Below are 26,423 nucleotides of genomic sequence, written 5' to 3'. Positions count from 1 at the left end.
TGTACTGGAGGTACCACTCAGTTTAAAAAAAAAAAAAAAAAAATCGACAAAGGTGCTAAGGTCATTCATGGTGAAAGGATAGTTTTTTTTCAACAAATAGTACTGAAACAACTGGGTATTCACATGGAAAAAGAAATGAATTTACCTCGTCCCATACACAAAAATTAAATCAAAGTCTGTTTGATCACAGACCTATTCCAAAACTTCTAAAAGACAACATAGGATAAATTCAAAAAGCACAGATCATGAAATAAGAAAATGTATAATCTAGACGATCAAATTTAAAACTTCTACTCTACAAAAAAAAAGAAGAAAAAGTAAGCTATATACTGGAAAAAAATATTCTATGTAGTTCTGAAAAAGGACTTGTACCCAGAATATACAAAGAAAGCTACCACAATAATATGAAGACATATAACCCATATAAATAACGAGCAAAATATTTAAACCATTCACAAAAGATGCATGAATGTCCTCAACAAAATGAAAAAACACAGGAAGATAATACTACAGATCAATTAGAATGGCTAAGATTAAAAAGGCTAGGAATTCCAAGGTGGAGAAACTACTGGTGGGAATGTAAACTGGTACTTGGAAAACAGTTTGGCAGTTTCTTATAAAACTGAACATACACTTACCACTTGACCTAGCAATCCCACTCAGAGGTAAGAAGAAGTGGAAACATCATGTCCGTACAAAGACCCGAACACAAATATTCACAAGTAGCTTCACTTCTAATAGCTCACAACTGGAAACAATCCGAATGTCCATCTATAGGGGGGTAAATTTAAAAAGCACGATATTTCCACAGGATGAGACTGTAGTTATAAAAAAGGAACTAATTACTAATATAGGAAACAGCATGATGAATCTTTAAGGGAGGGGGGGACACAAAAGAAAACATCACAGAATGTTACTTTTTATTGCTGCTGCAACAAACTTAGTAACTTAAAACAACACAAATTTATTATCCCAAATTCAGACACAGGTCAAAATGGATGAAAATGTGTGAGAGCAGGACCATATTCCTCTTTGGAGGCACACAAAGGAGATCATTACTTTGACCCTTCAGCTAAGAGGCAGCCTTGGCTCCTGCACTTTCCTTCCTCCATCTTCAAAGCCTGCTTTTTTGCTAAACTGGATCTCTCTGACCATTCTTTCACAGTCATCTCTCAGACTATGGTTATTAGGAATGGAATGATTAGATTAGACCCAACTGGATAATCTTCCATCTCAAGGCTCTTAACTTAATCACAGGTTCCGGGGATTCAAGTATGGACATCTCTGAAAGGCTTTTATTCTGCCTACCATAAAATGGAATGGAATTCCATTTACACAAAATTTAGAAGAAACACAAGTAATCTGTAGTGTTGGAAAGCAGATCAGTGGTTGCCTGGGATGGGAGTGAATAGTGTAAATGATTGCAGCTGGGAACAAGGGAATGTTTCTGTAATGAACATGTGCCTTGGCTTGAACTGTGGTGGTTGCACAGATATAGATATCTATATCTATCTATCTATATATATGTATTTTTCAAAACTCAGTGAATTAACCATTTCAAATGGGTTTATTATATGCAAAGTACAACTCAACCCACTTTATTTAAAGTCATAAACAATATTTTTACCTGGTGTTTTATTTTGGTTACATTTTCCCCCCAAACGCTTTAACAGGTTTGCCCATAGCCTTAATCCTCCAACCCGTCTTTCTTATATACCTTAAGTTCCCACCATGGCACTGTTCAGTAAAACACTTTATGACTAGGGAAGAAATAATATTTACCACTGGAGAACTAAACACTTTTTATACATTATTTCTAAAGAAAAACCTGTTGCAAATTCCAGAGCAAATATGGGAATTTATAACAAGGCCACAACACTGGCAGTGATATATTCCTAAATTACGTATTATATGGTAATGACTAAGAATCCTGTGTGCTGCCATGGTGTTACTTCTAGGAGACCATTCAGAAGCAGTTAACTAAGAGGAGCTAAGAAGCCAACTAACCTGTGTGTGGAAGTGATGAGGAAATCATCTGTAGCACTTTAAACACTGACTGAGCACCACTACCTTCAAGAAAATTGGACAACCACTAACAACCTTAAGGTTCTACTGACCCCCCAGATTAACCTAACTTCCTGCAATGACACTAAATTAATATCATTCTTCTACGCACAACTCAGTACAAATCATGAACAGGAACATCCATCCTATGGGTCACACTTAAACTACTGAGACCACTAAAAGTACTTATCTCCCTGCCTCCAAAACTATAAAAGCTCTGAAAATACAATATGGTCTCTAAAATTAACATTCAAAAAGCCTCAGTGTAGAGATATCCTGTTAGAACCTTAGCTCTCCTATCCCAAAATGTAAAAAGAAGAGGAAAAAAATTTTTTAATTCTTGTAGTAACAAGAATGTTTTTCACTTACGTGGCACTCAGTTGGATTTTCTCAAAGGGAAAAAAAAAAAAGAGGTATCAGTCTCCATCCCAGGTTTAAAATGCTAGGCCTGGGGCGCCTGGGTGGCTCAGTTGGTTAAGCGACTGCCTTCGGCTCAGGTCATGATCCTGGAGTCCCGGGATCGAGTCCCGCATCTGGCTCCCTGCTCGGTAGGGAGTCTGCTTCTCCCTCTGACCCTCGCCCCTCTCATGCTCTCTGTCTCTCGCTCTCTCTCAAATAAATAAATAAAATCTTTAAAAAAAATAAAAATAAAAAAAATAATAAATAAAATGCTAGGCCTGATTCCTCCTACTGAGGAAAGTAAACAGCTCAGTTCCAAAACTGAATGAACAAGCTTCTTGAAATTATATCAATTCTCTAATGCTAAAAAGATTCCCTCTAAAATGGTAAGTAATTTACCACTCACAGTACAATTTAGAGCACCAATTTATGAAAATAAGGACCCTCTATTTTAAAATAGAGCACATTCAATGCTGTTATGAGAAGTGCGTGATTTCTTAAGAAGAAATACTATATAAAGTCAATATATATAATTTACACACATATAAATGACAAGTCTGATCAAAATAACTACTTGAAAACACAAAGACATAAAATTCTCATCACATTTTAGCAGCGTGAATTCTTACATCCATTCTCTCTTCTTTCTTTAAATAAGCATTTATAACACCCCTTCCAAGCACAAAGGTACAATAGTCCTTAACATTCTAGTGGGAAAGGAGAAAAAAAAAAGTCACCCATGTAAATATATAATCAGCGGTAAATATTAGGAAAAGGTACGAGCTCCTGTGACACCAAGAAAGCCCTCTCTAAGCAGGTAACACTCCTGCAGCAACCTTGGTGTAGAGGGCTTGGCTAAGACTGAGGATGGCTATTCATGCTTTTACGACAAGCTGTGCTGGCCCCAAACTCAACTTGCTATGCTGCTGAGTTTCAAAGACACTAGTTATACATCTTCATAAGGACTCAATATTTTGTTTCAGTAAAATTTAGTATGTTTATCTGTTAAAATTTTCAAAAAGCTTTATCAGTAGGTCAAGGTCATTGATCCTACTCCCCCCCCCCCCCCGGGGTCATGTATCTAACCTCATACTTTAGATCTCATTTAAATAATATTTAGTAGTGGTTAAAAGCTGGCTAGAGAGCTATAATTTGTCTGTGACGCCAAGTACATTACTTACTCTGAGAAAGAAGGAAAAATATAAGGGGAGGAACAAAAGAGTGCTTTTCTCTAGGAGCTTAGACAAATACCATATAAATTAAAGAGCTGATGGATGCCTTGTTTTGTGGATTTGTGGAGCATGTAAGAAGTATCTGGTCTACAGAGAGAAAGGAGAATGAAATAATGTCCAGCACAGATTCCACTGAGTCCCTAGTTCCCACTGTGTTCCCAATTCCAGGATGTATCCCTGCACCAAGTTCATGAGATACTTTCCAATAAATTCTCCTTTTTCATCAACCTCTCAATTACTGGGTTTTATTGAAAACTCAAGAGTCCTAAATCAAACAAGTCTGAAGTCTACAACATTCCAGAATCCTTAATAAAGTTATAAATGTATAATTAAGTACTAAATAAACAATCAAAGCCAGTTAAATAATCTTATATACATATATATCCACAAACACGCCTAGGGATTTTATTTGCTAAATGTTTATTCAACACCATACTTTCCCTTTCATTAATATTCTAAGATATGATTTGCCGTTTTTCTATTCTGCCTTCCTTTATCTCGATAACCCCGCCAGTTCTTGCTTTCTCACATTTCTTGTGGTTATTTTAGCTAGTCTATGTGCCCTTTTTCTTTTCCCCTTACATACCAAATCCAGCAACTTTGTGGAGAAAAACCTTGAATACATAGTTGGGTCACTCTTTTAAACCCAAAGCTAGAGAAAAATAAAATAAGCTAGGTCAACCTAATTGCAAAGTCAGCTTAAGAGCACAGCACCAACAGTTTTTAGTTCTTCTCTAGATTCTTTTAAAAAATGCCCACCCCCCTGTCCAATGCAAACTGGTGCAGCCACTGAGGAAAACAGTCTGGAGGTTTCTAGAAAAGTTAAAAATAGAATTACCCTACAATCCAGCAATTGCATTACTGGGTATTTACCCAAAAACTAAAGAAAGAGTAATTCAAAAGGATACATGCACCCCTATGTTTATAGCAAAATTATTTTGTACAATAGCAAAATTATGGTAACAGCCCAACTATCCATTGATTGATGAATGCATTAAAAAGATGTGCTATATACCACATACACACAATGGAATATTATTCAGCCATTAAAAAGAATGAAATATTGGGCGCCTGGGTGGCTCAGTTGGTTAAGCAACTGCCTTCGGCTCAGGTCATGATCCTGGAGTCCCGGGATCGAGTCCCGCATTGGGCTCCCTGCTCAGCAGGGGGTCTGCTTCTCCCTCTGCCCTCTTTCCTCTCGTGCTCTCTGTCTCTCATTCTCTCTCAAATAAATAAAATCTTTAAAAAAAAAAAAAAGAATGAAATATTGACATTTGCAAAGACATGGATGGAGCCAGAGAGTATTACGCTAAGTGAAATAAATCAAAGAAAAACAAATACCATATGATTTCACTCATGTGGAACTTAACAAAATAAGCAAAAGAAAAAAAAAAAGGAGAGAGAGGCAAACCAAGAAACAGACTCTTAACTACAGAGAACAAACTTAGGGTTACCAGAGGGGAGGGGGGTTGAGAAGATGAGTAAAATCGGTGATGGGATTGAGAAGTGCACTTGTAATGAGCACTGGCTTATATATGGAATTACTGAATCACTCACTACACTGTACACCTGAAACTAATATTACACTGTGTATTAACTAAATGGAATTTAAATAAAAACATAAAAAAAAAAAAGTCGCTCTCTCCCACCCCCACCCCCAACATTCTTCAGGTACAGAAAACAACACAGAAACACACTAACAAGGCAAAAAGTGACTCAGGAGTCCTATTCTAAATATGAAAAATTAAGAAGAATACTTTAACCAATTTATTTCATCTATTATTTATCCTCTCATTTACCTGGGAAAGTAGTATATAATAGGAAAAACTAAAGGTGTGAGTGATTAAAAAAAAAAAAAACAACTGGTGTCGGTTTAACAATATTTTTCCTATTTTATGGGACTACACAAAGTAACATATCTTACATTTGATAGCACGTTAGATTAAGATATGGTAACCTCAGAATGAAGAAGGCCTTTCAAAGTACACCACAAAATTCAGAAGTACTTTGGAAACAATGAAAATTCTGATCAAAAAATTTTCTTTAAAATCTACTTACTGTAATTTTTGCCAGGAAATCAAAAGACATATTGCAAACCAGTAAAAAAAAAAAAAAAATATTTGCAGACACATATTACAACAGGCAGATCACATTTAAAAACAAAACAAAACAAAAACACCTCCAGGATGGGTCATCACCCAGGTCAAGAACATGTATCAACAAATCAACAATGAACTCATGAAAAGACACTCAACATCAGCTGTCACCAAGAAAATTCAAATTATAATCACAATGAGAAACCACTATACTCCCACCACCAGAATGGCTAAAACGGACAGCACTGACAAATATTAAATGCCAGCAAAGATATGGAGCAAGTGCAACTCTCAAACATTGCTAGTGCAAGTACAAATTGGTACAAACTGAGGAACTGTTTCCCAGTATCTACTAAAAGTCAAACACACACATACATATACCCTATAACCCATCAATTCCATCTCTAATACACCAAAAAGAAACACGTACTTAAATCTTCTAAAACACACACACACACACACACACACAACACACACAGGAATAGCCCAAAGGTGGAAAAACCCAAATGTGTGTCCTTCCACAAAAAAATAAGTAATAGTGCTATATCCACATTCATAGCAATGGAAAAGAAAACAAGCCTTGCTCGACACAACAAAGACGATGACTCTCAGCTTTACTAATCTATGCTCCACAGTGGGTACAGGCCAATAGAGTGGTCTCTTTCGGTGGGGGAGAGCCTGGGAGAGTACAAAGGAGTCTGCTGGATGGCAGGAAATGTTCTGTATCTATATCTTGTTAGTAGTTATACGCATGTATACTACAGTAAAAATTCATGGACATAACTAATTTACGGTAAGAGAAACGAAGAAAGTGATTACCTGAAGTGCAAAGAGAAGAAAACTGAATGAAAGGGGGGTCTGAAGGCACTTCTCTCTGGGTGATGGAATGTTCTAAATCGCAACTGGGATGAATTATATGGTCATGTAAAGCTGTCAAAAATCACCAGAACTGTACACTTAAAATCTGTTATTTTTATTGGAAGTAAATTATACCTCAAATAAAGTTTACAAAGTTATACATTTAAAATGTATGTACTTTTACCTTATGTAACTATGCCAGAATAAAAAATGGTGGAAGAGTCCAAAAGACAATAGCCCACTAAAAGAAATGACTCAAATATACAGAAGACACTCAACCTCACTCAAAATAAAAAACAAGCGGCGCCTGGCTGGCTCAATCAGGGGAGCACGTGACTTAATCTTGGGGTTGTCAATTCTAGCCCCACATGGGGCATGCAGTTTACTTTAAAAAAAAATTAGACACTAAAATACCATCTCAACTATCAGATTAGGGAAGAGCAAACCTTTGGCAACACTACACCATACTGGCGAGAGTATGGGCAAAGAGACTCAAGTTGGGAGCAGGAAGCCTCTGTGAAGTCCGTCTGGCAGCAGTTACCTACTTACAAATGTACACATCATTTGATCCAGCAGTTCCAATTCTAGTAATTTATCATCAGATAGCCTTGCATGCATACACTATGACACATGTACCAAGTTTATTCATTGCAACACTGTAACAGCAGTAGACTAAAGCAACCTAAACATCCACCAACTGGGGAAACCAGTTAAATTAGGGTATATCCACAGAATAAAATACCTTACCACCATTAAAAAAGAGGGAAGGCTCTTTATGTGTTGATTTGAAATCCAAATATACTAGTGAAAAAAAGGAAGTTATAGCAATGACTACATTTGTGTTTATAGCAATTATCAAGGAGAGGATGTAAAGCATATACTTACTGGCTTTTTTACATAACATATAGTATTTCTCTGGAACGTTACAGAGGAAACTGATAACACTGGCTGACTCCAGGAAAGTAACTGAATGATATGGGGTATAGGGGAACAAGAGGAGAAAGAATACTTTTGCCTAGGTAATAAATTCACATTATTAAAAACTCAAATCATTTTTGAAGCAGTTATCAGCTTCACTTCTTATACATCACTTGCTATACACACACAGATAGTCGTATAAATGTGCAAAATGTACAATGATCATAAATTCTCCAAAAAAAAAAAAAAAAAAGGGCACCTTAATCTGGCTTAAAGTTATTTTGTTGTTATATTTTCAATCCTTAAAAAGTATCCAGTATGAATTTTGAAATGATTTTGAAATGAATTTTGAAAGAGATTTTATTTATTTACTTGAGAGAGCAGAGCAAGAGAGAACACAAGTGGAGGGGGGAGGGGCAGAGGGAGAGGAGGGAGCCTGATGCCTGGCTCCATCCCAGGACCCTGAGATCATTATCCGAAGGCAGATACTTAACCAACTGAGCCACCCAGGCGCCCCTCATTAATCTGAATTTAAGTTACTACAACAGGAAATATTCAGCACTACTTTGTCCAAGCCTGAAAAAGACATACACCTCTAAGAAAGTATACCTAACTATCCCCATAACCGGTTAATCATCTTAAACTAAACAATTAGCTTTTTATCATTCTGTCCTCTAACCTTCCACAAAATTTGCTTTCCTTTACTATTTTAGTATTCTTGAACCCTAAAACTTGAATGCATGTTTACATACGCACACATTATATATGTCCTTTTAACAAAATGAAAACTCCATTTCAGTTGTTAATGTAGTGATGGTCTTTACATTTTTTTATTTTTAATTTTTTTTGAGAGAGAGCATGCACACAAGGTGGAGGAGCAGCAGAGGGAGAGAGAATCTCAAGCAGGCCCCACGCTCAGCACAGAGCCCGACACTAGGCTCGATCTCAGGACCCTGAGACCATTACCTGAGCTGAAATCAAGAGTCAGGCGCTTAACCAAGTGAGCCACCCAGGCAACCTTACATTTTACTATTTTCTTAGATAATACTAATCATTAGTCAACAGAGGGAAAAATGGGCATTTATCACTTCAGTATGTTCAAATTTCATTAAGAACTGAATCTCATGGATACGAATTTCTTTACAGACTTTAATTCTAGAGTTATATATTGTATAATCATCAGTCTATAGAAAAAATTATAACCACCTTGCAACAAAAAAAAAGCTAAATCTCCAAATCTTACAACTATTCATGCTTAAAAAAAAAAAAACCACTATTTTGACATGTTCAGAGTAATAATTATTTTTTTAAAAAATCAAATTCATCTTTCAATCACATTTCTCCATGAAACATCATTCAAGAGTCAAAGCTAAAGAGACATGCCATATGTTTAATAAAAAAACTATCTGAAATAATTCTACCACATTAAAACATGCTTCTCCCTCTCTCTCCCTCTGCTTGTGCTGTCAAATAAAAATATCTTAAAAATAAATAAAATTTTAAAAAATTTAAAAATTTTGGAAACCATGCACTGCATGTACACTAGGCAGTGCCACTGTGCAACCAGTTGCTGTTATAATCAGACCTCAACAGAGAAATGACACAGATTTCTAGTAATGGAGTGAGCATACAACTTTTCAGTTGATAATATACAGAACAGACGGCACATATATCCACATAAATGTTTTCACAAACGAATCCCCGCCGTTTCCTCACTAGTCAAAAAAACCAGCAGCTCTAGAGGACGTAAGAGACCAAGATCAAGATTGCATATGAGCAATGAACAAAAAGATCAGGAAGTGTAAATACCCAGTGGCCACCTCCTTAAACCCCTCTACCTAATCACTTTTCTTCATTCTCTTTATCACAGCCCAGTGAACGCCACATGTGGTCCCCAAACCAGCAATATCAGCATCAGTAGTATTACCTGGCAATCTACTAGGAATGTAAATTCTCAGGCTCCAACCCAGATCTAGTGAATCAGAAACTCTGGTGGTACAGCTGAGCAATATTAAAATATGTGTTTTAATAAGTTCTCCTAGTGATCCACTACATCTGAGAACCCATCACAGTTCTTAGTTAAGATGTTCACTTTTCACCTCCCATCAGGCAATAGCCTCTTAGAAGTCAACAGATCCTCCAAGGTGCTGTCAAGATGGTTTGATTACATGAACTTCCAACTCAAATTCCTTCAAAAGTCCCTCAACTTTCTAATGCCTTAGTTTACCTTCAAGACTCTCATGATAGAGATCCTGCCACCACTTCCTCCCATCCCCTCCACCATCACCCCTTATAGCTAGGTGCTCACCTCTAGATCTAATTCATAAATTATTAATCCTAGTAGTCTTTGCACTGCTATTCCTCTTCATGGAATGGCTTCCCTTCCTCCTACCTTTCCTCTACCTCCCCACTCAATACCACATCCAGCTAAGATGTAGTCATTTTCCAAGACTTGCTCCATTCTCCACCTGGCCCAAGAGTGGGTTAAGAACTCCCTCCCCTATGCTCCTAAAAGCAACCTGCGCTGTCTTGATTGAGTTATTATTTCCTGTTGACTTGTAGATCCTGGACTGGATCCTGAACGGGAAAAATAAAAAAAAAAAGGGAAAAATTGGGGATATCCAAATGAAGTCTATAGTTTAGTTTAATATCAATGTTAATTTCTTACGTTTGCTAAGCATAACACAGTTATGTAAGATTTTAACACTGGGGAAGCTGAATGAAGGGTACATAGGAATTTTGCACTATCTCTGCAACTCTTCTGTAAGTCTAGAATTATTTCAAAATAGTTTTTTTAAAAGCAATATTTATGTAATTTTAATTAAACAGTACTTAATTCAGATCAACTTCCCAGTTATCAAACTGAGATTCTAATGACATATTAATGTAAAACCTTTAGAAAAGTTTTGAAAATACATAGTGATTAACCTAAAACTCCATAAAAATTACACTCACTAGAAACTTCATGAACTAGTTACTCTATACCAATCTATTTTTATGACTATTCTCCAATAAGCACCTAATTTAATTATCCCTTGGTTAAGGTATCATGATGACAAGGGAATTCCCCATTCCCATACAGCTTTCCCCCCCCCCCCCCCCCGCCCCGCCCCGCCCCATGGCCTGGTGTTGCCCTCCAGTTTCTGTCCATTAGCTATCTGGATTATCAAATTAATTCCTCATCCCTACAGACTCCCATTCTTTATACCCCACCCCTGTTCTCCACAAGAGAAGCCAGAGAGAAGAAAATTTGGATGTTTAACTCTTTTTAGTATCATTCTCTCTCGAATTTTCAAACACTTTAAGAATTCAGAAATGTGGACCTGTTTGCAATAGTCTCAGAATTATGTGGTGTCATTCTCACCCATCACACTACCAGCTCAACTTTCTCCCATCCACGGCTAAGCCCCTTTCCCTCTCAAACCATCAGCTCATCCTTCATGCACTACATCATCAGGGCTCAAACATAATCCTGCTGTTCTGCTTAAAATCTTCAAGAGTTTCCTGTCACAGAAGAATGTCCAAACCCCTTAACACAGCAAAGAAGTCACTTCATGATATGACCCCTGCTTACCTTTCCTGTTGGTTCCACTCTACAATTCACAAACCGTATGCTAAACATAAACCAAACTTTTCCAGAAAAGACCCACCTGTTTGGCATCTTTATGGTCTCCTGTTATACCACTCACATATCTGTTTTTCACTGTAAATTCTTTTAACAGACACGGACTTTAAATTAGTAGTTAATGTGGGCAATACTTCACATGTATTTTAGTTAAAAAATTACTCACATGAACAGCATTTTCTCATTGTACTTAGGAGACATACGTTTAGTGCAATTTCTAAAATGTGTAGCACACAGAGAAAGAGCAAACCTAAACTGCTAAAAAAAAATTACTGGCTATGACATTCAGCAGTCATATAATTAAAAGTAAGGGCATTAAAGAAAAAACTGCCATAAATATGTTTGGTGCCATTTCTTTTAGTTTTCTCTATGGTAAAATGGGAAGTAACAAATGTATCAGAACTCAGAGATTAATGGATAAAACAACAGGAGTTTCTTCTTCAGATATCTAAAAAATATTTTCTCTGAGAATAATCTGTTAAAAATTGAGAAGATGTCAGAGAAATTATAAACGTTTTCTTTAGGAAAAACCAGCTCAGATAATAATTAACCTGAAGAAATCAGTACTGTATATTTCCCATTTAATTTGGCTGAACACTGACTTAATTTTTAAATTATATGTCCAATCATCGGGTCAAAGAGCATTAGATCCAGAAAGAGACCTCAGAGATCCACTTCAATATTTGAAAGATGAAGCAACTGTAGTCCACAAAAACCACTATCCGTTGGGTCACAAAAGGCTTTTTCTACATGGCTAACCATTTTCTTATTTTAGTGGACTGATGAAGTATTGCTCAAGATTACTGTTCAGAATATACAACTCGTTAATTTTGCTGTATGTTGGGTAGTTATCTTCCTCAAGGTAGTTTAAGGTTTAAAATATCCCCTAAATATGTACAATTAACCTGTTTAGAATTTTCTAACAGTTGCCCTCAGATTTAGGCTTCCATTAGCTGGTAAAGTAGTGGAATAATGTTAAAAGCAAAGCCAAAATAAATAGCATCAAATTTTTTTACTTTGTAGCTCATTTTGAAAAGATAAATTCATTTCAACACCCGTATTAGCCATAGACAGAGTACATAAGATTACCATCACATGAGGAACCTCAACTTTTCATTTTAAAAAATGATATGTATTTGAAAAGGTTAACAACAAAGTATGGGCCAGTTCCAGTTAAGAGAGAAATTTAAGTGACTATCACGGGTTAATGGCACAACCTTCCCAAGTATGAATGGACACACATTTTGGTGTGGTAGATGGGGAAAAGAGGCTGTCTGCCCAGCAGCTCCCCTGTTTACTCAAATGTCATTCCCACTGCCCTACCCCCACCCCCACCAGGTACTTGGAAACACCCACAGTTTCTATATGGCCTCTGGCCATGGTGGGCACCTTCCCAAACCAAACTGATCAGTACTACTAGAATTTTCCAAATGAGATAAAGAGGCAGTCCCTCTTCTACAGCAGGGGAAAACAAAGGATAAGAACTCTGGTACTGACAAGTTACGTTTTCCACCATGTGAAGAAAGTCAAAGTCTTCTTCTTTTTTTTAATATTTTATTTATTTGACAGAGAGAGGCACCGCAAGAGAGGGAACACAAGCAGGGGGAGTGGGAGAGGGAGAAGCAGGCTTCCTGCCGAGCAGGGAGCCCGATGCGGGGCTCAGTCCCAGGACCCTGGGATCATGACCTGAGCCGAAGGCAGACATTTAACGACTGAGTCACCCAGGCGCCCCAAAAGTCAAAATCTTCTGTGAGACAATGAAACTAACCTCTCTCTCTCCCTCTCCCTCCCTCCCTCTCTCTCTCTCTCTCACACACTCACACACACACACACACACACACACACACACACACACACACACTGTCAGCAGAGATTTCTGTTAGCATTCAAATGCTCTGGTTCCTGTTGTGCCTGAAGCCTTCCGGCCTCAATGCTCTTCCCATAGTTGAGTTACATCAATCCATTTTGGGAGTCTATGTGTCAATGAATCCCCCTTTTTGGCTTAAGCTAACCTGAACTGAGTTTCTATTGTACAACTAAGAGTTCTGACTCATACCAACTTGGTGAAGCTGGCCAAGATTAATCACAACAGAGTATCACAGGTAAATGTAACTAAAGGCAAATTGTAAAATCTTCTTAACCATATATGTATAAAATACAAATAGGAGTATCTAGCTGTCATCATAACCTGAATGAAATACGTATTTTCACTTAAAAATAAAGTGTTAATTTCTTAAAATCTAACATTTATTATAACAGAAGCACATTTTCAAATTTGTTCATCAATTATCCATTTACTTGTTTTTTCCAGATTGATTCAAATACCGTCTGTAAGTAGTTCCTCCAAGAAAAGCATACAGCACTCACATTATGTCCCTGGGCTTCCAAATGGTAAATACCAATGTAATAAAGCCTCTTTCGACCTTCCCCTAAATGCTGACTTTTAATGAGTTATTTCCAGTATACTACTGTAAAGATGAACCAGGTTAAAGCTATCGGCTGGTTACAAAAGCATTTCTGAGAGAACAATTTGCTCAAATATTTACGAACACCTACCAGGTCCTGTTTTATGTCCTGGAGTGACAAGACAGAACCTGTCCCTGTTCTCATGGAGTGTATGTTCCAGAGATGAGTAAAACAAACAAACAAAAACAATGATCAAGGCTATTTCAGAGAGGTAAGTGCTATGAGGAAAACATAAGGGTCTTGCAACTGAAAATGGCTAAAGAGTGAGCAACTATTTCAGTGTGACCTCTCAGGTGGTAGCACTGGAACTGAAATCTAAATGACATAAAAGAATTAGCCGTATGACAATCTCAGGGCAAAGCCTGAGGCAGAGAGCAAAGCAATTAAGGCACTGAGACAGGAACAAGCTTGTTCAGTGGGAATGGAGCTGGTATGGCCAGGCATAGTGAACAAGGGGAAGAACGGTGATGTGAAACAGGATAAGGATTGTGAGGTGGCCACAGGGCAGATTAGTGGTGGTGGTCCCTCACAGCCTAAGGAAGGACTTTCAGATTTTACACGGAGAGTGATGAAAAACCCATTAGGTGGGGAACAGGGAAGAAAACGGACATTTACTAAGCACCTTTTATAGTGCCAAGCAAAACAGTATATATCAATATTTCCACTGTGTATTCTATAAAACAATATATGCATTTCTGTAAGTTATACCATGTGCATTTATCATATTTATCAAAGCTCATTAGTACGCTGTTACACACTTTTCCTGTTAATACCAGTTCTCACTTGCAGGAAGTCACCTCTACGCTGATTTGTCAGACCAAATGAACCAACCAATGTTATCTACTAGCAGAACACACTTGAGTCATCGAAAAGAAAATGCAGGAAGGGCAAACGAGACTAGAAGAAATAAATAAGGCAACCAGCTATTCATGAAAGTATATGACCCGAAAAAGGGAACAAACCAAGTAGAGGAGCACCAAATTAGAAAACATACCCACATTCAAGAAGCGAGGGTCTAAGGATACAAAAGATTACATTATCTACTGAAACAACTTTCCTGCAGACAAGTAGACAAAGGGTAATGCAAAATCTTCTAAGATAAATTCTCTGTTCTTCTCATTTCATAATACCTTGCCTGTTTTAACAACATTTCAGAGAAAAGTGAAAATAATCTTTAAGTGCACCATCCTTGGTAACTTTTTTAATCTGTTGATGAGGGGCATCTGGATGGCTTTATGGGTAAAGCATACAACTCTTGATATGGTCTCAGGTCATGATCTCAGGGTTATGGAATTGAGCCTGTGTGGGGCTCTGAGCTGCATGTGGAGGCTGCTAAAAGATCCTCTCTTTCCCACTGCCCCTCCCCCACCCAGTGTGCGAGACACACACTGGCTCAAAAAAAATTGTTGATGAATTTTAAAACTTTACTTACAAATACAAATTATTTATTAAATTATCACTGAAAGACTATGTCAAGCACTGTACCAGATGCTAATGATAAAGATATGTGAAACACAACTGTCCTCAAAGAAGGCCCTGCCTAGTGAGACAGGAGCCAACAATTCAATCAAGGAGAGGTCTGTGCTAGAAACAGATGATTAGTGGTCACAGGCCAGGATGTCAATTTAAGACTGTCACTGAAAGAAGCTTAATCTTCAATCAGATGATATAACTTCATTCAGCCAACATGCTGTAGTATGTCAGTTTTTAAACTGTATAAAACAATCTATCCAAATTTCTTTAATGAAATGTAAGAAACTGAGTATGATGGTTATTCTTTTGTTAATAATTACTGTTCTGTTTTTTTAAGATCTTATTTGTTGAGAGAGAGCGCACGCACATGCACGCTTGCAGGAGCAGGGGGAGGGAGCAGAGAGAGGGACAAGCGGACTCCTCTCCAAGCAAGGAGCCAGATGTAGGGCTCGATCCCAGGACCCTGAGATCACGACCTAAACCAAAATCAGATGCTTAACCATGTGAGCCACTCAGGTGCCTCAATTACTGTTCTTTATGAGACACATTCAGAGTTCTTAACCCAGAGCTGTTTGCAGATTAACCTCAAAAAAAAAAAAAAAAAATCTTATATTCCCTTTTATTAGCAATCAAATTTCCTTATCCTTTGTATCTAACTTTGAATGCATACTTAACAAAACTGGAGGATTAGAACTTCAGAATCCTAATAGAGCCTCAGAATACTACCTAAAGAAATTAGCACCAATAAATGTGCTATGTTCTATCATTCAAAATGAAAATTTATTTCCAATTTTGATTACTGATTCTAAATCCATAAAGCTTAGAGAATTACAGTTTGACACTACTTTAAACTAGTATTTTCTAAACTCGGTAAATAAAATCATTATCACTTGTAAAATAGTAAAATCAAATTAGAAGTTTATAAAAGCATGTTTTTAAATGAAAGATTACAGAAAATGACTGTGCACCAGCTATTAAAACTTACTTCAGTATTTTTGCACATATACACATCTTGTTATGTCATATATTTGGAAGTCCAACTCAAAGTTTGCATAACATGTAGTATGTGTATTTGAAATAATTGATCCATACAAGCAGCATCCACTGGAGAGCCAGAGCAGTGTCTGATCAAAGCAAAAAGACTTTTTTTTTAAAGAAAAGTAGTAACATTTTTTTCTTGAAATACCAAGATATGACCAAACTCAATATAAAATATTACATAAAGTGACATATGTATTAGAGACAAAACACAGTACACATTCTCATTTTAAATTTTATTTTTATTTAAGTAATCTCTTACACCCAACATGGAGCTCAAACTCACAACCCAGAGATCAAGAGTCACATGCTCCTCCAACTGAGCCAGCCAGGTGCCCCCACATTCTCATTTTAGAGAATTAGAGCAACAAAAGCTCAGTCACCAAATGTAGTTGTAGCCCTCTGAATTGGGAATTCTAGCCATCCAGGCCTCTGCAGTTGCCACAGGAAGTCAAGACAGGTTTACAGAAGGAGTGTCACTTTTCTGCCCCTCTCTACAGCTGTTGCTGCTGCAGCTAACAAAGCCACCAAGTAGTAGCAAGCATCACTGAGTACTTCCTATGTGCTGGGCCCTGTGATAACTGCTTTACATATATTCACATTTTAATCCTCACAACTGCTCTATAAGGAAAGTATTAATTACTCTTTATTTCCATTTTTCACAGTGGAAACCAAATGGAATGGTTACAAAATTTTCCAAAACCATACAACTAATAAGCAGGGGTGACAAGCCAGGTATGCCAGGCTCCAGAGATTCTCACCACAGTAACATACTACATACAGTAAGAGTTAATTACCTAAGATCAGGCACACACCCTACCTAGCCCTCTTATCACCAGAGAGGCAATACTCTCATGAAAGCAGGTCACACTGAAACAGAATTAAATGTACAAAAACAGGTGCCACCTTTCTCTTGAGATTTTCCAGCTTAAGTTGAAAATGATAAACACAACTAGAAGGCAAAACCTTTTACAGTAAACTAAACAGCCAATGAACAATTAACAAGTAACACCAACTGCAACCTAAAATGGAATCAGAATTGAATTTATCTGTCTCCTTTGTGTCAGCAATACATACATCTAAATTCACAAGTCATGGCAGGATCTGTGCAATATCAGAAGCTACAGTCCCACAAATCCCATTATACCAAAGACTATCACAATTATTAAAAATCAACTACCGAATTTTAAGAAACACAATTCTCACGATTTCCAAACCCCTGGCAAAACACCTTTGAAATCAGACATCTATATACTTCTATACAACCAATATCTCCTTCTAATATTTGCATTGAATTAATTCCTAATTACTGACCTTTGGATGGGACTTGGAAATCACATCACTATCACTAAGTACTTCAACTGGTCTGATGACCCAATCATAAAGCAGAACTAACAGCTTGTAATCAGTCAGTGGCTCTAATTTTGCCAACAAATCTGAGAAATAAAAATAAGTGTTTGCAGAAATACACACAATTCCAGCTCTTTAAAAACTGTCTGAGAAGCATGGGAAAAAATAAGTTTTCTCTCTTCTTCTGATTGTCCAACTGAAAGAAACAGAAAGATTAAGAATTCCTAACTGGATCCCTTGATTTTTCACAATCAATACTTTTTAAAAATGGTAATACTAGCATTGCAAAATTCAGTTCAAAAGATTATACATGAAAATAAGTTTCTCCCACATCTGACCACATGATCGCCCCATCCCAACCCCACCCCCTAGTCTCCTGTGTATCTTTCTGGAGTCATCCTAAGCATATAAAACATACACACATAACTCATACACTCTCCCATGTTTGTGTCCTCGTTTCTACTCTTCTCCCATTTTCTAAGCTAAAATGGCAGCAGACTACAACATCTTCTGCCTCTGTTTTTTCACTTATTGTATCTTTGAGAAAATCCTATAAATACTAACAAAGTCATAAACATCAATTCTAAACAAATCTGTAAGAGAACAATTCACACAAAACATCTCTCACCAGATGTTAAAACTGGTGACCTCTGCTAGCAGGACAGAAGGAAATTCAAGGTCAAAGAAACAACCCCACCCCCCATGAGAACATGTTAGTTTTTAATACAGAATAGGAAGACTATTTTCCTGACACAGTAACAGACTGCACTCCACTCCCAACCTCAGTCTAAGATCTCACAAATGTACGTTTCTTATTAATGAAGACAGAGAAAGGTGATTTAAAGAAAACTCATCACTTTAGTGGGAGAAAATTTAAGTACACAGTAGATCACATTTTTATATAAAAAGGTGCCAAAGAACACTACTACAGCTACAAATAGCATCTAAAAATTCACTCATGTATGATAAATTCTATCCCATAAAAAAAAATTATACAGGAAAAAAAAAGACATTAAGGAAATTCATTCATATCTATTTCCATTACCTTATTTCAGAAACCCAAAGTAGATGACCCAATTGCCTTATACTGTGAATTACTGACATCTGATAGCCGACGAACAGAAATAGAACAAAATTAGTATACACTCTACCCAATTAGCCTGTTCAAATTAAGGGAAAAGCATAAAACATCTCTTGCTAACCCAAAAGCTGTATTCTATTAGCAGTCGAAGGTAACTAGCAAAATATACTGTTACTATCACTTCTCTGGAAGTGTTTGCTTATGCTAATGCCAAATGCTTGCATTTGTAAGGCTATAGATTTTTAGCCTTTAAATACTCTAAATAAATTTTCTATGTAGATCTCCCTCAAAAACAATTACATAAAATGAATCTCAATTTTAATACAAGAATTGACTATATACGTTTTCCTTGAATAAATGCTCTAACTTTACGTAACACTTCACATGACCATTCTTAGTATGCATTTCTAGAAACTAAATGATTTACCCATTTAACTATGGCTTTGCAAAAAACGATACAAATTCATTTGTTTAATACTGAATCCATGTTAAAATGCTACCCATCATTCAAGTAGATGCACAGTAACAAAAAAAGCAAACATCCACTTAACAACTGATTACCTCATTACAATGTCCTATCACACAGTGTGCTGAAAAGGACACAATGAAAAAAAAATGAAAGAAAAGCAATGATACCACCTTTGATCTCAGACAAAATAAAGAAGATATCAAGAAGTACACAGATACCTAGTTCTTAAAAAGTAAAAATTCTTCACTGCTTTTGTCTTAAGGTAATTGAAAATTTTAAACATCTCACTGAAAAAAAAAAGTTGGAGAGTCCAGAGTACAATTTCATATAAAGAAGAATTACTCTATTAAGATACTAGAATGACCATCTCTGACCTGTGCTTTCCATGCTCTTCTGTTCTACCTCCTGAAAGAAATTTACAATCGCTTAACAGGAAAACAGGTGGCAAACTCCCCAGTTTAAACATTCAATACTTACTCTTCCTCATTCACTGGTCAAATTACTCATTTCACATAAATCTTTTCCTTAATCTGGATACTCTATGTTTACTGAAATTTAATTGTTGATCTTTCAACATGACCTTTACAGTTTGATTGTATTAATTCTAAGTTAAGAATCTAAGCTCTCAGAAAGCAGGGTAACAACCAACTCATTTTGTTTGATGCAAATAAAATCATGCCGAAAAGCTCATACTTTAGAACTCCAAATATTAAAAATTTCAGAAGTATGTAATACCAAATTAGTCACCTGAGAATAAATTACCCAGGTTGTGTAGAACTGATATGGCACAGCCTTACCATAAAAACCTACTGAAGAGAGATGGTTATGATGACTTTCTTCTGGTAGATTAAACCCGCTTACACTATATAATAGATACACTCTATCGTGAATGTTAATACCCTCACAGTAATGACTCACATGAGACTCCAATGTGGTCAGAATGCTGTCAAACAAAGCTAAAAACACCATCTTACTTAGGCACACTACAGAGAAAATAATGAGCAAAAAAAGCCAAAGAGATTAAAAAAAATAAAGTCCAAAACCTTAAGTTTCATTATAACAAATGTAACCAAATAAAGCCAACCTGGTGTGACAAGATTCCCAACCAGACTAGGTTCTTCACCAATGTCATGGCTACAATTCCAGGATTAAGAGGACAAAACTATCAATTTTCATTTCATTGTAAATGTTGATAAAGTTTTTTTTTTTCTTTCTTGTCAACACTGGCAGCATTAAAACTCAAATTAATAGTTAAGTGCTACCACAGTACACCTAAACCTTGAAGGCCTAATTCAAAAAGAAACTTCTGCCACATCAGCAACAGTGTTAGAGGACCCATTACTGCTTATTATTTAACATGGACCCCTGTAGAAACAATCCATTGTAACACACAGATTTAGGTAAGGTACAAAAATCAAAAATTCTGCTAACACTGTAAGAAAAAAAAGTCTTTTCCTTCAAGAAATGGAACATGTAGTTGGGGCTATGGACAGGACACAAACCCATGAAACAATGAATAATTATGGAGTTTGTGATAGTCACTAAACAAAAGGGAATCTCAATGAAGAACTATCCTGAGTCAAGATGGCCAGAAAAAGGTTCAGCGAAGAAGCAGGACTGAAACTAGACTATAAAAAGGACAAAGGGAAGGAACAGCATAAGTGAAAGCAGAGGAGTAATGGCAAAACTGCAGTCTCCGTTAGGCAGGCCAGAATCACAGTTGGGGAGGAGAGGGAAATAGAGCTGAACAGGTAGAAAAGAGCCTTAAAAGCCCCACTGAAGCTTATGAACTCTATCCAGTTGGCAAAGGGAAGCCATTACGGGTTCTCGAGCAAAGGAACTGACATGATGAAACCAGTACTTTAAATAAATTACACTGCCAAGAAGTTACAGAAGACAGAATGGAGAAGAAACGCTGCACAGAGCAACCCACTAGAAAATTAATGTAATGGGCGCTTGGGTGGCTCAGCTGGTTAAGCGACTGCCTTCGGCTCAGGTCATGATCCCGCATCGGGCTCCCTGCTCAGCAGGGAGTCTGTTTCTCCCTCTGACCCTACCCGCTCTTGTGCTCTCTCTCTCTCAAATAAAGATCTTTAAAAAAAAGAAAGAAAATTAATGTAATAACTCAGATCTAAAACCATTCATTCAGTCTTTCATTCATTCACAGTGAGGACCGTAAACTGCTAGTTAAGAACACTGGCCTAAAAATCAGACACGTTGGGCCTAAATCCCTCTGTGCATCCCTTACTCCCTGAGCCTAGGTTTCCTAGCTCTTAAAATCTGGGTATCAGCCACTCAAATTGTCAAAGTCCTTGTCAAAGAAGCTGTGTAGTCCTCACACATAAATTATATTAGTAGTTAACATTACTGCTGAATTAAAAATGGTAAAAAAAAAAAAAAATGGGAAGTGAACATAAGACAAGGCTTACAGATACTTCAGAGCAACAGAACTTTCAAATAGAACTGACTTGACAGCAGCTGAAAATATAGAACAAGAACACAGATGAAAGGTCAAGCCTGGAGAAAACAATAACCTACTTAAAGTCATCACTCCAATCTAAAAAGGAGATCCTAGGTGTACTGGTTGCTCCAGCCCTGAAAAACAAAATTCCTTTATTTAAAGAGTTGGAAAAGGTTTCAAATGGTGCAAGACTTAAGAAGTCCATGCCCAACTGACAAAAGAACAGCAATAAAAGTCACCCAAAAGACCCAGCACTGTGCCTACACAATGTAACTTGAGATTGTTCCTACTTGGCGTTAAATCCAATCTAATCCTTCAAGGTAAGCCTTCAATCACAACTTCAAGAGTAAATAACATTAAGCTAACTTTATTTCAAATATTTTACTCAGGAAATAAAACCGCCAAATGTTTTCTATGAAGTGTCCCCACTAAAATAAACAACAAGCACATAAAATGTAATACAAAGAAGCAAACTTCAAATCCAAACCCATCATCATCATCCTAAACAGCCTACATTTCCATGATGCTTGTATGTCAAGCGCTATTCTCAGCACAATTCTCTCAATCTCAACTTTACGAAGTTGACTGTCCCCATTACTCAGAAGAGGAAACGGAGATAAAGAGGGAGTTACTCTCCCAATGTTGCATAGCTAGTAAGGGATGGAGCCTGAGTTTGAACCCAGGCAGTTTGCCTCAAGGACCCCTGATGGACCACTATGCTACACAAAAGCTTTAATGTGATGTTCTTTTACAAGTTTTCAGGAATACGTACTCGGAAAGATAGTTAGGCATACTCTTATTTGCTTTTCCTTCTTCACTGTAGGCATAAAACCATATTTTCTTATTTCTGCTGCCAGTACTTGGGAGAGGTTACTTCACCGCTGTCAATCTTAAGACAGGAAACACAGCAGTTTGCAAGAAGACTGCACCTTATTAAATGGTTCCATAGAGTTAAACACAATAATGTTTGAGTCCTATGAATTCCATTTATCCATGCAATTACTTGACCCAGTTAGTAGAGATGCCCAACTTCAGAATTATAAATTTGATTAAAAACGCTAATTTTCTGCAAGGACATTGACAGACAAAACTGACAAAACAGCTGGAAAAATTTGGCACAGCTACAGTCATCTAGAAAGAGCACAGACTAGGGTTCAGACAGACCTAGATTTGAACCCTAATGCATCATTTGCTTGCTCTGTGGCCTTGGACAAGTGAATTAACTTTGTACCTCTCTGTTCCATTATCTGCAGAGTTCATAGGATTAGCCTGAAGTACAACACAGAAAGCACCTCACACCTTTCCTAGAGCATAACCCAAGTGAAGTCCCTTTCCTCTGGCTCTTGGTTACAGGGTAAATAATTGTACTCTTCCGGAGTCTAATCCCATAGGTGATGTATAGTAAACCTCTCCAGCATCAGTTCTCTCACATAGCTAAAACCCTCAAGTTTCTATTGGCGTTAGGAGGAACCACCATGGTGGTCTCCAAACCGGACCATACTCTTACTTAACAGCCCTTGGTCGTAACCCTTCTATACTATGGGAACGTATAAACATCTTAATATTACTGATTTCTTTTTTTGCATTTCAGTTAACTGTAGATATTATTCATGAAAGGAGTCAAATTCACATGTACTAGAAAAATACAGTCCCGGACGGTGCCAATATTTCTGGCATCTCTCTCCCCTGACTTACTGTCCTTTACATTCCTCTTTTATATAAAAAACACAGGAATTGAATAAACCCAACAAATTATTTCTACTAACTTCATCAAAGTGCATCAGGTCAAAAATTCTTTGTAGTAATACTGTGGGAGTTAACTTGTACAAGTAGAATTCCTTTGTCAGCTACTCATTTGACAAGGTTGTACTTATATTTCATTGCTATATATGAACAGATGTATTTATTCAACAGGTTGTTGTTCCAAAGGTCCATTAGTCACATCTCTTTTTATCAGTAACCCCTGTATTTATATTAAGCTTTTGCCCTTTCTGCTTATTAGCTTGAAAGGCCCCCAGAATTTAGCTACTTCTTATTCTCTTGGTGGGCACATTATCAAGGAATCATGATAAACCTTCATCAGATGTTGAGAACACAGTAACAAATTCCTGGACACATGTAAAAAGTTATTTTTGTTTCTCACTTCTTTGAGGCAAGCAATGCAAAAATACAAGCTCCACAAAGGGCCACACAATTTACCACATGTGTCTCCCGTATTAATAACCAAAGTTGGTATCTGATAGAAGAAAACAATCTTATAAACTGATGGTGACCCTTGCAACAATTTTTAAGCCATGAACAAGTCCATTAATTAAGTTCCGTAACAGTAAGGAAAACTTTCTCCACATACATTTGTTTTAATACTCCATACAGTATAGCATTTTGCTCTATAAGTCTGAATCTAACTACTCAAACAGCAAAAAAAAAAAAAAAAAAAGTTATTTGTGGATTTAATAGTTGTGGTTACATACACAAGCAAGGCATTACAGAAAACTGGAAAAAAAAATCATATTCCAAACAGGCAGGAAAACACGATTTCAAAGCAAAAAGTATAAACACACATCACATGCCTAACCACTCTCAGGCATATTTTCTTTCCGCCTCGCGTCCTCCACAGGTAAATGGTAACTATGTCTAGAACCCTCAATGATGATCTCCTAAGCTTGCTTGTCATGAACTCCCATGATACAACACAACAGACACAGTTTTCATGGAGACAAAGCTGCCCTATTTCCCTAGACTATAAACTTATTAAAATGGTGAGAACACACAGTCCCAGGAAATAAGGATTACTAAAATACACCAATGTAGCACAGCTCTTATTTAATAAAAATGAAAATGAACCACACTGGGAAAGCCAAAAAGTCACTTGCTGTATCTTCAATGTGTAACCAGGATATTTTTTATAATTTGCTTTCGTAAGGAGATGAAAACACCACCAGGGCCTTATATTATCCAATCTGATAAAGGAGTCTTTAGGAAAAAAGGAGGCGGCAAATGATTACTTAATTACATGGGGGGGGGAGATAGGCAATTCAGACTAAAAATAACCTATCATTTCACCCACCACATTTTATTAACAAGCTTGTTTAGAACAGCAGAAGGTTCTTTGGAAAACAAGAAAACCAATAGTAAACTTCCCTAAGTCGGCTGTAAATGACATAGGTTCTAAAACTCCTCACCTTAGTGCCTGCACGGTCCAAGATTTTAAGTATGAAGTAAACTCCAGATACTGAAAAAAATCTAATTTTTAACTAGTTTCCGACACTTGTCATTTGTAATCACCAAATTATTTTAGAGAATGTTATTAGGTAACCTAGTAAAAGGAGCATTCTTTTAAGAGCCATTACAACCCAAATTTTACATGAAACACACCATTTTCACAACCTAAATTTAATCTCGGTTGCCACTGCAAAGTGATGCCTCTTTCAGCAAATTAGGAACTTCCAAAAATACTGAACATGTTAACACATGCATGGTTTCCCTCGAGCTGCCATTTAAGATTAATAATTTCACTTGAATAAAAGTCTGCTTCTGTTAAAAAAAATGACATCGGTTGCAAAGAGGAAGTTACCGAGAAACCACCCTCACAACGTGGCCTTTACACTGTCAGAAAATAATGTGACTTTGTGCCACCCAAAACTTACCAGGAAGCTGGCAATAACTTTGCCAATTCTACACTTCTGAACCCAACTTCAAAGAGGCTCTAACAAATACCTCCTTAAGACGATAAAAGGCACTAAGTTACAAATAAACACGTCCCGGAGTGCGGCCGGGCGGCGCACGCCCCTCCCCCGCCGGCGCCCCCGCCCGGGACGCACGGCCCCAACAGCCGCCCGCAGCCCCCAGCACGCCGGCCCGGATCGCCGCGCCTGCACCGGGGACGCGCGTGGGGAGGGGAGCAGATTTCCATTGCTAACAGAATAACATGCACCGAAAAGATCCCTCTCCTCTGCTAAAAATAGGCTATAAAAGAGTCGGCCTCATGATGGCTCCTTGATTCAATTTGCTGCAAATTCTTTCCTGAAAGCCTCCCCCCACACACACACACACAAAAAGGGGGTGTAAATGCACGAAGGGTGGAAGCGGGGGAGAAGGCCGAGGTGCACATTTTCGGGGACAACATAAGGGTGAGGATCCCCCGAGATCAGGAAAGGGTAGGGGGTGGGCAGGCACGTGAGCATTTCAAAGAAGCCCGAGAGACGAAAAAGGGGGGATGGGGCACCCTAAATGCCTTCCCTGCCTTCCCCTCCCCCACCAAAACCCCAGCTCCCCAAAGGGCCAAGTTGAAAAATGCATGTTCCACTTGCGCCCATCCCCCCGCGGCCCGGCGCCCCCCCCCCGGCCGCCTCCGCCCGCGCCCCCAGCCCCGGCCCGCGGCCGCCCCCACCCCGGGGTCCGGCCCCCAGCGCTTACCTGGAAACGGTGGCCTCCGACGCCGCTCCCCCCTCCCGGGAATGGAGGCACAAGGAAATTCCCCTCCTCGCCGCCGCCGCCGCCGCCTCCAACCACCCCCAAAATAACCCCTCCGGGGGGTGAGAGGCAATTATAACCCCGGCGAGCGGAGGGCGCGGGGGATGGGCGCCGGGCGGGCGGGGGCGGGGAGCGCGGCGCGGGTCCCCAGGTGGCGAGCGGAGGTGCTCCCGCCGCGGGGGGAGGGGCGGGGGCGCACGCGGCCGGCGGCGGGGGGAGGCGGCGCGCGGGGGAAGGGCGCGAGCGGGGAGAGGAATTGAGGCAGAAGGTAAAAGCTGTTACTAAGGGAAAGAGCCAAACGGTTCGGAGCAGCCAACGGCTCAGACACTCAACACTGGGGAGAGAGGAATGGGGACCAGCCAGGCACAAATGAGCTCGCGAGGCCCGCGGCGGCGGCGGCCGCGCAGCAAAACAAACCCG

The 26,423-nt window shown here is 38.3% G+C and overlaps 1 protein-coding gene across 2 annotated transcripts in view; it reads right to left on the bottom strand.

Annotated features, from left to right (window-relative positions):
- TBL1XR1 (TBL1X receptor 1) overlaps positions 1–26,272 on the bottom strand; it is a 175,763-nt gene extending 149,491 nt beyond the window's left edge. For both annotated transcript variants that reach the window (XM_044920114.1, XM_021692372.2), the window contains exon 1: positions 25,947–26,272. The gene's annotated coding sequence lies outside the window, so the exon portion shown is untranslated. The remainder of the gene's footprint in view (positions 1–25,946) is intronic.
- Between the last annotated feature and the right edge of the window lie 151 nt (positions 26,273–26,423).

This window comes from Neomonachus schauinslandi, chromosome 1, assembly GCF_002201575.2.
Source record: "Neomonachus schauinslandi chromosome 1, ASM220157v2, whole genome shotgun sequence".
Taxonomy (NCBI): Eukaryota; Metazoa; Chordata; class Mammalia; order Carnivora; family Phocidae; genus Neomonachus; species Neomonachus schauinslandi.
The sequence above is the reverse complement of the archived record's forward strand: the minus strand, read 5'-3'. Positions and strand labels throughout refer to the sequence as shown.